The 14,016-nt window shown below is 38.6% G+C and overlaps 1 long non-coding RNA gene across 1 annotated transcript; it reads right to left on the bottom strand.

Annotated features, from left to right (window-relative positions):
* Window positions 1-1,482: 1,482 nt before the first annotated feature.
* On the bottom strand, window positions 1,483-10,006 carry LOC138356504 (uncharacterized). Its single transcript, XR_011224486.1, has 3 exons — window positions 9,898-10,006; window positions 5,998-6,114; window positions 1,483-1,790 (listed from the first exon to the last, which is right to left on the bottom strand). It is a non-coding gene; the product is annotated as an uncharacterized lncRNA (long non-coding RNA).
* Between the last annotated feature and the right edge of the window lie 4,010 nt (window positions 10,007-14,016).

The following is a 14,016-nucleotide window of genomic DNA, read 5'->3' as shown; positions in this document are numbered from 1 at the left end:
ATTTACACTTTGGGCTTCTGAGTCTTTTAGTTTGTCAATGCTCTTCCTGATTGTGTCGCGTGTAATTGGTATTTCTCTTAATTCATTCTCCTTACCTCCGACAAACATTTGTGTTGGTGATGGGATGTCATTCAAGCTTTCTAGTGTGAACACTGATGTTAGGTATTCATTGAGTGTTTGCCGCCCTTTTATGATACAACTTAAAATTGTTAGTCTCATCTTTTATGGGTCCTACGGAGTCAGTTCTTTGTTTGGGTTTTACTTCGTATATACTTGCCCGAAACGCTATGCGTATTAGTGGCTTTAGGTATTGTATTTTAAATTTTAAAATTTTGCCCCGAGGTGCGAGTTTATTGGGAGTACTTAGCTGTATCATTAGCAAGGTAATTAACTATAGTTTGCTGTCCTCCGTCCTTTAACAAATCCATTGACCCCTCCCCTAACCTGCCTATTTTGTGCAATAGTCGGTTTAGGATGATCCTTTCAAGCATCTTCCAAGTGCATTACATGAGACTGATAGGTCTATAATTGCCAGGGTCATTGGGTTTTGGTATTGGGACCATTATTGCATGTTTCCATTGTGTGGGCAACACTCCACATAGGAATGACTTGTTAAACAGGTGGAGTAGTGGATTGCCAGACACTTCACACAGTGCATTGAGTATGTCGTAGGTGATGCCATCTTCACCAGGTGCTGTACTTTTACCCTTTTCATAGCCCCCTTTACTTCCTTGGCTGTAATTGGTTCCCCATACTCGTCATCACTAGATTGTGCTCTTGTTATCCTAATCCTTCTGTCATTATGTCGGAGGAGCTGTTCCCTGCTTACTTCTGCAGGGAGGGAGGAGGATGATGCTGCATCACTCCACTTGTGTATTAGTTCTTCAGCCTTACCCTGGGGGTCGTTGTGAGCCGCAGGCCGGGCTCTGCTCCCCTTAGCTACCTTAATTTTTGCCCACACTTGTCTTGCAGACGTTTCTCTTCCAATAGAGCTAGTGAACTCTAGTCATTGTCTTTCCCTTTGTAACTCATCTGCAATGTATGTACCTTTACCTGACTAAAAAATCTAATCTAAATCTATATCTAATCTATATGCTTAGATATATGCAAATGAGAGAGTAATAGAGCGAAACCTTTAAAATACTGAACAATTTGGAGGATATTGATTCATACAATTTCTTCAAAAGGTCAGATGTAACACGAACAAGGAGCAAAGGTTTCAAGCTCAACAAGCCACAGTGTAGGAGTGACAACAAATGCTTTTTAACCCATACGATTATGATCATGGCAATAAGGTTTCTAAAACAGTAGGCATTCTTCCAAAGCCAGACACTGTACTATGTTCCTCGCCCTAACCTAGTCACTCAGTATTATTCACTCATTTATCTATGTCTTGTCTATTTATGTCTTAAAGGTTACAAGACGTACATTAGTCAATACAATTGGTGCTTAAAATGTTAAGGATCTCTTGTGAAACACGGGTATTAATCAAAAAATTTATTATGTAAAATAAATAAAAAAGGCCCAAGGGCCATGAAGTAACAAGAATGCAAGGCCGGCACAAGCTGGCGTAAGTAGAGAAGACGGAAGATTCTTCATATTAAAAGACCCTGCTTCTCCAAGATGGCAGTCACACCCTGCTTGCCCTGGACAATCACCATATGGAGAAGGACTGTTTACTGTGAAGGGAAGTCCACAAATGCAATGCCAGCATGAGTCAGTCTTGAAGGGTAAACGATGATGGCACCCTCACAGTAACACAAAAGCCGAGCAAGCCCAGTGAGGAAGACCTGTTGATGGGAAGGAGGAGAATCATTAGTCACAACAAAATCCACATAGAAACAAAGGAGAGAAAAAAAATAAAGTGGATGTCTTCTTTTTGTATAGACATAATAAATATTGTCATTTGGCTATGTATTTATATGATATATAATAGAATACAGCATAAAACAAAATAAGAGGGGTGATAGGAGAAGAAAAGATTAGTGTTCAGTGAGAATCCACAAGGTCTTCTCTGAATACTCTTTATTTTCTTCAAGGCTGTGGGTCCCTACAATTGCACCAGAGGTGGTACACACCCCTATTATTATTTAAACAGGTGAGTACACACACGGTGTTAGCAAACTTAGCCTCCAAACACACACACACACATGGTATCAGCAAGCTTAGCCTCCAAACACACACACACATGGTATCAGCAAGCTTAGCCTCCAAACACACACACACATGGTATCAGCAAGCTTAGCCTCCAAACACACACACACATGGTATCAGCAAGCTTAGCCTCCAAATACACACATGCTATCAGCAAGCTTAGCCTCTAAACACACACACACAAATGGTATCAGCAAGCTTAGCCTCCAAATACACACACACACATGGTATCAGCAAGCTTAGCCTCTAAACACACACACACACACACACACACATGGTATCAGCAAGCTTAGCCTCCAAACACACACACACACACACATGGTATCAGCAAGCTTAGCCTCCAAACACACACACACACACATGGTCTCAGCAAGCTTAGCCTCCAAACACACACACACACAAATGGTATCAGCAAGCTTAGCCTCCAAACACACACACACACACATGGTATCAGCAAGCTTAGCCTCCAAACACACACACACACACATATTATCAGCAAACTTAGCCTCCAAACACACACACACACATGGTATCAGCAAGCTTAGCCTCCAAACACACACACACACACATGGTATCAGCAAGCTTAGCCTCCAAACACACACACACATGGTATCAGCAAGCTTAGCCTCCAAACACACACACACAGAAAATGGGGACATTGAAACAGTTGATAAACTTGATTTCAAGAGAGAGAGGTCACTATGGGGAACTTCAATTTTTTTTAATAAGTAATAAGGCAGACTTGTTGCTAGACAGGGAAGTAAATTAAATGTATGCCAAATTTTGCAAAATATACAATGAAGGCACACAAACATTCATACCAAAACAGAGATGCAGGGCCAGAAAACAGGATTGGTTCAACAGAAATTGAGAGAGGGCCACAGACCAAAGACACAAAAATGGAATGAAAGACATTGAAAAACTACAAGCAGATGTCAACAAAGTTTTCGATTGGGCAGCAGAAAATAACATGATGTTTAACAGTGATAAATTTCAGGTATGGCAAAAATGAGGATCTGAAACATAATACAGGGTACAAAACACAATCGAATCTTCCCATAGTAGAAAAACAGCATGTCAAGGATTTGGGAATAATGATGTCCGACGATCTAATGTTTAGGGAGCATAACCAAGCAAATATTGCGTCAGCCAGAAAAATGATCGGATGGATTATGAGAACTTTCAAATCCAGGGATCCCATCACAATGGTTGTACTCTTCAAGTCACTTATGTTGTCCCGTCTCGAGTACTGCTCAGTATTCACTTTCCCCTTCAGAGCACGGTTGCACGGTTGTTCCTGCCGGAACAACCGTGGACATCTTCAGAAGAAAACTGGACTGTTTTCTAAGAGAAGTTCCGGATCAGCCGGGATGTTGTGGGTATGTGGCCCTGCGGGCCGCTCCAAGCAACAGCCTGGTGGACCAAACTCTCACAAGTCGAGCCTGGCCTCGGGCCGGGCTTGGGGAGTAGAAGAGCAGAACCCCATCAAGCAGGTATCAAAATAGAAAGAAGCCAAACCCCCAATCATACCAGCGATACAAAGATGCGAGAAACAACTATACAGCAGTAAGGGAAGAGGCAGAAAGAAATTTTTAAAAAGGGATAATGGATAAATGTAAAACAGAACTGGGCCTATTCTACAAATTCATAAACAACAAATTGCAGGTAAAGGATAATATCCAGAGGTTGAAAATAGGAAACAGATTCACAGAAAATGATAATGCAATGTGTGAAACATTAAACCAAAAGTTCCAAAGTGTGTTTATACAAAATGAAATCTTAAGAGAACCAGACACAATAAGAATTTCTGAGAACATCATAGAGCGTATAGAGGTGTCTAGAGATGAAGTGGAAAATATGCTAAAGTAGCTAAGTAAGAACAAAGCAGTTGGTCCAGATGGAGTTTCACCATGGGTTCTGAGAGAATGTGCATCTGAGCTCAGCCTTTCACTTCACCTGATCTTTCAGGCATCCCTGTGTACAGGAGTCATAGCAAACATGTGAAAAAAGGCTAACATAGTTCCAATCTACAAAAGTGGCAACAGGGAAGACCCCACCTCTCTCAGTTATAGACCTGAATCATTGACAAGTGTAACAGTGAAAGGATTGAAAACAAAAAAAAAAATAATAAAAACTAAATGGGTAGAACACCTGGAGAGAAATTATATAATATCACACAGACAGTATTGTTTTCGATCTGGAAGATCCTGTGTATCGAATTCACTCAGTTTCTATGATTGAGCCACAGAGATTTTAAAGGAAAAAGGTAGTTGGGTTGACTGCATCTATCTAGACATAAAAAAGGCTTTCGACAGAGTTCCACATAAGAGGTTGTTCTGGAAACTAGAAAATTTTGGGTAGGTGACAGGTAAGCTTCTAACATGGATGAAAAATTTTCTGACTGATAGAAAAATGAGGGCAGTAATCAGAGGCAATCGGACTGGAGAAGTGTCATAAGTGGAGTACCACAGTACATGCACCAGAAATGTTCATTGTCTACATAAATGATCTACCAGTAGGAATACAGAATTATATAAACATGTTTGCTGATGATGCTAAGATAATGGGATGGATAAGAAATTTAGATGATTGTCATGCCCTTCAAGAAGACCTGGACAAAATAAGTATATGGAGCACCACTTGCCAAATGAAATTTAATGTGAATAAATGCCATGTTATGGAATGTGGAATAGAACATAGATCCCACACAACCTACAAATTATGTGAGAAATCTTTATATAATTCTGATAAAAGAAAGAGGTCTAGGGTTGATTCTAGATAGAAAACTATCACTTGAGGCCCACATAAAGAACGTTGTGTGAGGAGCCTATGCCACGCTTTCTAACTTCAGAATTTTGTTTAAATACATGGATGGCGAAATACTAAAGAAATTGTTCACGAGTTTTGTTCGGCCAAGGCTAGAATATGCAGCGGTTGTTTGGTGCCCATATCTTAAGAAGCACATCAACAAACTGGAAAAGGTGCAAAGACATGCTACTAAGTGGCTCCCAGAACTAAAGGGCAAGAGCTATGTGGAGAGGTCAGAGGCATTAAATATGCCAAAACTAGAAGACAACAAAAAGAGGTGATAAAATCACTATGTACAAAATAGTAACAGGAATTGATAAAATCGATAGGGAAGATTTCCCGAGACCTGGAACTTCAAGAACAAAAGGTCATAGATTTAAACTAACTAAACAAAGATGCCAAAGAAATATAAAAAAATTTCCTTTCGCATACAGAGTGGTACACGGTTGGAACAAGTTAAGTGAGAAGGTGGTGGCGGCCAAGACCGTCAGTAGTTTCAAAGCATTATGTGACAAAGAGTGCTGGGTAGACGGGACACCACGAGCGTAGCTCTAATCCTGTAACTACACTTAGGTAACTACATTTGGTGTCAGCAAGCTTACCGTCGAAACACACACAAACAGCCTGCCTATTATTCAAGGCCTTCTCTGAGTACTCTCTATTTTCTTCTCTGAGGCTATGGGTCCCTAATCTTGCACCAGAGGTGGTACAACTTTTAAGTTTTTAACTACTGCACTGAGCACCTGATTTTGGCAAAGACTTCTTAGTGCAATTGTCAAGGACATAGTTCTGGTATTTTTTTGTTTATAAATATTCAGGTATAGTTAATGTCAAAATGTTTCAAAACTCAACAATTTATATTTCAAAACAAAAAAAGTAATGAAAACATTACAAAACATTAAAATATAGCCTAATTAATTAATTGATAAAATAGCACAACTCTCAGAATGTCTAAAGGTGCTTTGAGCAATGAAGTAGTTAATTTTATATATATAATATTATATATATAATATTATATATATAATATATATTTACCTGTGACTAATGCTTAGCAAAAATTTGATCTCTGTGAAAATTGGTCTCGTCATTGCTAGGAGATATTTTAAGACCATGATTTCCTGTGGATGGCACTGTAGTCTTCAAGTCATCAATCTAAAAATAGAGGTAATCTTTTAAAATGTAAATTTTGTATAAAAAAAAATGCAAAAATAAATTGCAAGAATAATATGAAGTTATTATACAATTTTTTTTTAATTATTTAAATATTTGTGAGACATTATTAAGAAATGTATGAAGTACAGATTCTCTAAGACCTGATATGTATCTGCTTATGTTCCACCACATTACATTCAGGGCTGAAGTTAAAACACAGCCAGTAAGGTAATGATCACTTAGGATGGACTGGGATGCTACATGTAGGTGGGGGCTAAGCTGCGTGAGGCTAGGATGCCCAGCCTGCCTTGTCTAGGCTGGGCTGGGCTAGGCAACACTAGGAAGGAGTCAACAAATCTCTGGAGTGCCTTACTTTTCCTGATATCCTTAAAAAAGCAAGAATGATGCCATTTTATAAAGGAGGCGAGACAGCAGAAATAAACAATTAGAGAAAAATATCAAATCTACTTATACTTTCAAAAATATTTGATTTTTTTTTTTACAAACATTTCTTCCTACTTTGTAAAATTCAACATGAATACAAACACACACACACATCCCTAGGAAGCAGCCCATAGCAGCTGTCTAACTCCCAGGTACTTATTTACTGTTAGGTGAACCAGATATAGAGAATAACCACAAAATCTTGTAAAGCCACTAGTACACGCAGCATTTCAGGCAAGATATATAATATTAATATTATATATATATATATATATATATATATATATATATATATATATATATATATATATATATATATATATATATATATATATATATAACTGAAAACTCACACCCCAGAAGTGACTCGAACCCATATGCTATGCCTAAGATTACCATCAGAGTGCCAGCGTGGAAGTGGGTCAAATAGCCTCGGCTATCACTTCCTTATGTCTGGTCGTGATGGTCAAGCGGATTAAGGCGTCCCTGTACATACCAGTTGCGTTGCTCCTGGCAGTATTGGGTTCGAGTCACTTCTGGGGTGTGAGTTTTCAGTTGCATATTGTCCTGGGGACCATTCAGGCTTGTTCGCATTTGTGTTCCTCACGTGTTGCCCCAAAAATGAGGTGATTTGATAAAATGCTATGCCCAAGATTACCATCCGAGTGCCAGCGGGGAAGTGGGTCAAATAGCCTCGGCTATCACTTCCTTATGTCTGGTCGTGATGGTCAAGCGGATTAAGGCGTCCCTGTACATACCAGTTGCGTTGCTCCTGGCAGTATGGGTTCGAGTCACTTCTGGGGTGTGAGTTTTCAGTTGCATATTGTCCTGGGGACCATTCAGGCTTGTTCGCGCATATATATATATATATATATATATATATATATATATATATATATATATATATATATATATATATATATATATATATATGTCGTACCTAGTAGCCAGAACGCACTTTTCAGCCTACTATGCAAGGCCCGATTTGCCTAATAAGGCAAGTTTTCATGAATTAATTGTTTTTCGACTACCTAACCTACCTAACCTAACCTAACAACTTTTTCGGCTACCTAACCTAACCTAGCCTATAAAGATAGGTTAGGTTAGGTAGGGTTGGTTAAATTTGGTCATATATCTACGTTAATTTTAACTCCAATAAAAAAAATTGACCTCATACATAATGAAATGGGTAGCTTTATCATTTCATAAGAAAAAAATTACAGAAAATATATTAATTCAGAAGAACTTGGCTTATTAGGCAAATCGGGCCTTGCATAGCAGGCTGCGAAGTGCGTTCTGGCTACTAGGTACGACATATATATATATATATATATATATATATATATATATATATATATATATATATATATTTATATATATATATGAATACATACATACGGGACAAAGAGCCAGAGCTCAACCACCGCAAGCACAACTAGGTGAGTACACACACACACACACACACATATATATATATATATATATATATATATATATATATATATATATATATATATATATATATATATATATATATATATATATATATTTATATATGAGTGTCAGACGATGGAGGAATGATTTTTTTTTAATTTAATTTATATAAAAAATTATTCCTTCTGAAGATGTTTTAATATATGAAAGTACTTAAGGAAATTCCTGTTTCAATTCTTCCTCTGTGGTCTGACACTGTCACATTTTTCATCAAGTGTTAATTTTTGTGATTTACACACACGTGGCATGTTTACACACACATTATTTATATTAATATATATATGTCGTACCTAATAGCCAGAACGCACTTCTCTGCCTACTATGCAAGGCCCGATTTGCCTAATAAGCCAAGTTTTCATGAATTAATTGTTTTTCGACTACCTAACCTACCTAACCAAACGTAACCTAACTTTTTCAGCTACCTAACCTAACCTAACCTAAAAAGATAGGTTAGGTTAGGTAGGGTTGGTTAGGTTTGGTCATATATCTACGTTAATTTTAACTCCAATAAAAAAATATTGACCTCATACATAATGAAATGGGTAGCTTTATCATCTCATAAGAAAAAAAATTGAGAAAATATAATAATTCAGGAAAACTTGGCTTATTAGGCAAATCAGGCCTTGCATAGTAGGCCGAGAAGTGCGTTCTGGCTACTAGGTACGACATATATATATTAATATAAATAATGTGTGTGTAAACATGCCACGTGTGTGTAAATCACAAAAATTAACACTTGATGAAAAATGTGACAGTGTCAGACCACAGAGGAAGAATTGAAACAGGAATTTCCTTAAGTACTTTCATATATTAAAACATCTTCAGAAGGAATAATTTTTTATATAAATTAAATTAAAAAAAAATCATTCCTCCATCGTCTGACACTCATATATATATATATATATATATATATATATATATATATATATATATATATATATATATATATATATGAATACATACATACGGGACAAAGAGCCAGAGCTCAACCACCGCAAGCACAACTAGGTGAGTACACACACACACACATATATATATATATATATATATATATATATATATATATATATATATATATATATATATATATATATATATATATATATATATATATGGAACCCTCAACCCTATAAGTGGAGGGTTCCTACAAACTCAACCAGAGGTGGTACCTTCTATATATTATTAAAAAGGCAAGGCTATGCTAAATCTAGGCAGGGCTTGGCTTGGCTAAGCTGGTCAGGGCTTGGCTAGGGTAGGAAGGACTGGTCATGTTTAAAAGCAAGGCAGGGTTAGGCTAGGCAAGACTAGGTAAGGGTATACTGGGATAGGCTTGGCTACGGTAGGCTAGGAAGAGGTAAACTAGGATAAGCAAGGCTGTGCAAGCACTATGCACAGCTAGAATGAACTATGCTAAGATGGTTTAAGCTGGGCTAGGTTAGGATAAGCTGAATTATGCAGGGCCCCGATTGACCAGTGGAGTCTAATAGTCTAACCTTCTAGCTAGTTTGCTGACCTAAGAGTGTAAATGCCTAGCCCCTAACCTGAGATATATACAAGAGTTGTTACATTCTTGTACAGCCACTAGTACGAGTAGCGTTTCGGGCAGGTCCCTGGAATACGATCCCCGCCGCGAAGAATCGTTTTTTCATCCAAGTACACATTTTACTGTTGCGTTAAACAGAGGCTACAGTTTAGGATTTGCGCCCAGTAAATCCTCCCCGGCCAGGATACGAACCCATGACATAGCGCTCGCGGAACGCCAGGCGAGTGTCCTACCACTACACCACCTGCTGCAATATTATTATAAAAGAAATATTACTTATTATAATCGTAAATACTAAATACCTGTTGTGTTGATTTAGGGGCGACGACGATCGTGGGATCGGATGCGAGCCACAGGTGGCCTACACCATGCTTTCTAAGGCGTCCCTCTCATAACAAAAACAAATCCGTGTATTCATACACAAACAGAGATCCCGTGGTTATGCGAATACTTGCAATTCTTTTACTTAAAATAATAACAATTAGATTAATAATAATTAACATAATTTTTACTCAAGATTCATAAAAATCATTAATACTATTTTAAAAGAAGATTTATAAGACATCTAAAAACAGATATACAGACTTTGTGTGATATTTATTTCAACATTATATATTAATAGAATGTTGTAACTATTATTTTTAAATATTAGGTAGTTTCCAGCTACGTATATCGCATATAAACGTTGCAAAAAGATTTTAGACTGAATTAACACATTACACATTTATGGAGTAATTAACAACAAAACAATCTTTATTTTCATTGCAGAACATATATCAGAGCATACTAGTGACTCATACATTTAAAATAGTGTGATTTTTAAACAATTCGGTTGTAAACCCGCAGAACGGCCTACCCGCCAAAGACGTAACATAAGAAATGGTATATAATTCATTATTTTAAATTACATATATAATCATTAATAATTTTCGGCAGCTATCGAGGTTCTCCATAGGTAAATTCCTGTACTCTAACAAGATGCTACTTGCTGTTTAGCTGTTTAAATTCTTGGAAAATTGTAATGACCAGCGACATAAAATATAACAATGAAATAATAGCAGGTAACTGTAGGTGAACGAAAAATTAAATTCCAAATTGATTAGATGTTTTTCTAAATATAAAGATCGACCTGAAGGAATTTTGTGAATTATGGACTAATTAAACAAAAAAATAGGTAATTTTACTTGAAGAACAGATACCAGAGAATAGTTAGTGAGTACATTTATATTGTATAATGGGAGAAAGCCCCTGGTAGCCGCGAATTAAAATAACCACCTACATTAATTGATAACTAGGAAATAGTATCTGGAAACTTTATCTGAACGAAAACACAATACCAATTTGTTTAGATGTTTTTCTTAATATAAAGATCAACAGTAAGGAATCTTATTCATTATGGACAAATTAACAAAAATAAAAGATAATTTTCATTGAGGACCATATATTAGAGCATACTTAGTCACTTATATATTAAAAGTATTGTGTATTTTGAACCATTGGGGTTGTAAACAAACAGAACGGCCTACCCGAAAAGTCGTAACATAAAATGTTGCATATGTTTGCTAATTTATTATTTGATAAATGATTATTATTAATTTACGACAACTATAGAGGTTTCCCATTAGTTAAATTACTGTAGTCTGACTAAATGCTACTACAAAACATATATAAATCCTGGGAAAGTCACAATGACCAGCGACATTAAAGCATAGAGGGTTAAATAGTAACAGGCAACTGTCGGCGAACGAAAAATTCATTTCCAAATTTATTAGATGTTTTCCTAAATATAAAGATCGATAGGCTGGAATTTTCTGGATTATGGCCTAATTAAGGCAAAAATATATATATTTTTACTTGAAGAACAAATATCAGAGCATAGTCAGTGAGTTATAGAATAATAAGAGTGTGGTATTTCATTGTATAACAAGAGATAGTCCATGGAAGCGAAAATAGACGTAGTTTTACACAAAATAACGTCCAAAAACAGCCGTAGAGTCAAACGGCAAATGTTGACGTTCTTTTTAAGAGGACAGGTTGGTGAGACACACACACACACTGTACCCTGTGAGACACACACACACACACTGTACCCTGTGAGACACACACACACACACACTGTACCCTGTGAGACACACACACACACACACTGTACCCTGTGAGACACACACACACACACACTGTACCCTGTGAGACACACACACACACACTGTACCCTGTGAGACACACACACACACACACTGTACCCTGTGAGACACACACACACACACACTGTACCCTGTGAGACACACGCACACACACACTGTACCCTGTGAGACACACACACACACACACTGTACCCTGTGAGACACACACACACACACACACTGTACCCTGTGAGACACACACACACACACACTGTACCCTGTGAGACACACACACACACACACTGTACCCTGTGAGACACACACACACACACACACTGTACCCTGTGAGACACACACACACACTGTACCCTGTGAGACACACACACTCACTGTACCCTGTGAGACACACACACACACTGTACCCTGTGAGACACACACACACACTCACTCTACCCTGTGAGACACACACACACACTGTACCCTGTGAGACACACACACACACACACACACTGTACCCTGTGAGACACACACACACACACACTCACTCTACCCTGTGAGACACACACACACACTGTACCCTGTGAGACACACACACACACTTTACCCTGTGAGACACACACACACACTGTACCCTGTGAGACACACACACACACTGTACCCTGTGAGACACACACACACACACTGTACCCTGTGAGACACACACACACACACACACTGTACACTGTGAGACACACACACACACTTTACCCTGTGAGACACACAAACACTGTACCCTGTGAGACACACACACACACTGTACCCTGTGAGACACACACACACACACACTGTACCCTGTGAGACACACACACACACACACTGTACCCTGTGAGACACACACACACATACTGTACCCTGTGAGACACACACACACACACACACACACTGTACCCTGTGAGACACACACACACACACACTGTACCCTGTGAGACACACACACACACACACACACTGTACCCTGTGAGACACACACACACACACACTGTACCCTGTGAGACACACACACACACTGTACCCTGTGAGACACACACACACACACACACACACACTGTACCCTGTGAGACACACACACACACACACACACACTGTACCCTGTGAGACACACACACAGGGTTACTTGAACTCTACGACCAGGCAACAAAAATAAGGAAAGAAAGAGAAGGGTGGGCAGACTGCATATTTTTGGATTTTCAGAAAGCCTTTGATACAGTGCCACACAAGAGGCTAGTGAGAAAGTTGGAGATGCAGGCTGGAGTGAAAGGGAAGGTACTCCATTGAATAAAGGAGTACCTAAGCAACAGGAGACAACGAGTCACCGTGAGGAGTGAGGTCTCAGATTGGCGAGACGTTACAAGTGGAGTCCCGCAGGGGTCAGTCCTTGGACCTATACTGTATCTGATATATGTAAATGATCTCCCAGAGGGTATAGATTCGTTCCTCTCAATGTTTGCCGACGATGCAAAAATTATGAGGAGGATTGAAACAGAGGATGATAGTAGAAGGCTACAAGATTACCTATACAGACTGAGTGAATGGTCCAACAAATGGCTGTTCAAGTTCAACCCGAGTAAATGCAAAGTAATGAAACTAGGCAGTGGAAACAGTAGGCCAGACACAGGATACAGAATAGGAGATGAAGTACTTAATGAAACAGACAGAGAGAAAGATCTAGGAGTTGATATCACACCAAATCTGTCTCCTGAAGCCCACATAAAGAGAATAACGTCTGCGGCATATGCGAGGCTGGCTAACATCAAAACAGCGTTCAGGAACCTGTGTAAGGAATCATTCAGAATTTTGTACACCACATATGTAAGACCAATCCTGGAGTATGCGGCCCCAGCATGGAGCCCGTATCTTGTCAAGCACAAGACAAAGCTTGAAAAAGCCCAAAGGTATACTACTAGACTCGTCCCAGAACTGAGAGGCATGAGTTATGAGGAAAGGCTGCGGGAAATGCACCTTACGACACTGGAAGACAGATGAGTAAGTGGGGGACATGCTCACAACCAACAAAATCCTCAGGGGAATCGACCGGGTAAACAAAGATGAACTATTCAACACTGGCGGGACGCGAACAAGGGGGCACAGGTGGAAGCTGAGTACCCAAATGAGCCACAGAGACATTAGAAAGAACTTTTTCAGTGTCTTTTCTTTTTCAGTGATGTGGTGGAGGCTGACTCCATACACAGTTTCAAATGTAGATATGATAGTGCCTAGTAGGCTCAGGAATCTGTATATCAGTTGATTGACGGTTGAGAA

This window comes from Procambarus clarkii, chromosome 72 (genome assembly GCF_040958095.1).
Source record: "Procambarus clarkii isolate CNS0578487 chromosome 72, FALCON_Pclarkii_2.0, whole genome shotgun sequence".
NCBI lineage: Eukaryota > Metazoa > Arthropoda > Malacostraca > Decapoda > Cambaridae > Procambarus > Procambarus clarkii.
Note: the sequence above shows the minus strand (reverse complement) of the source record. Positions and strands in the feature narration are given on the sequence as shown.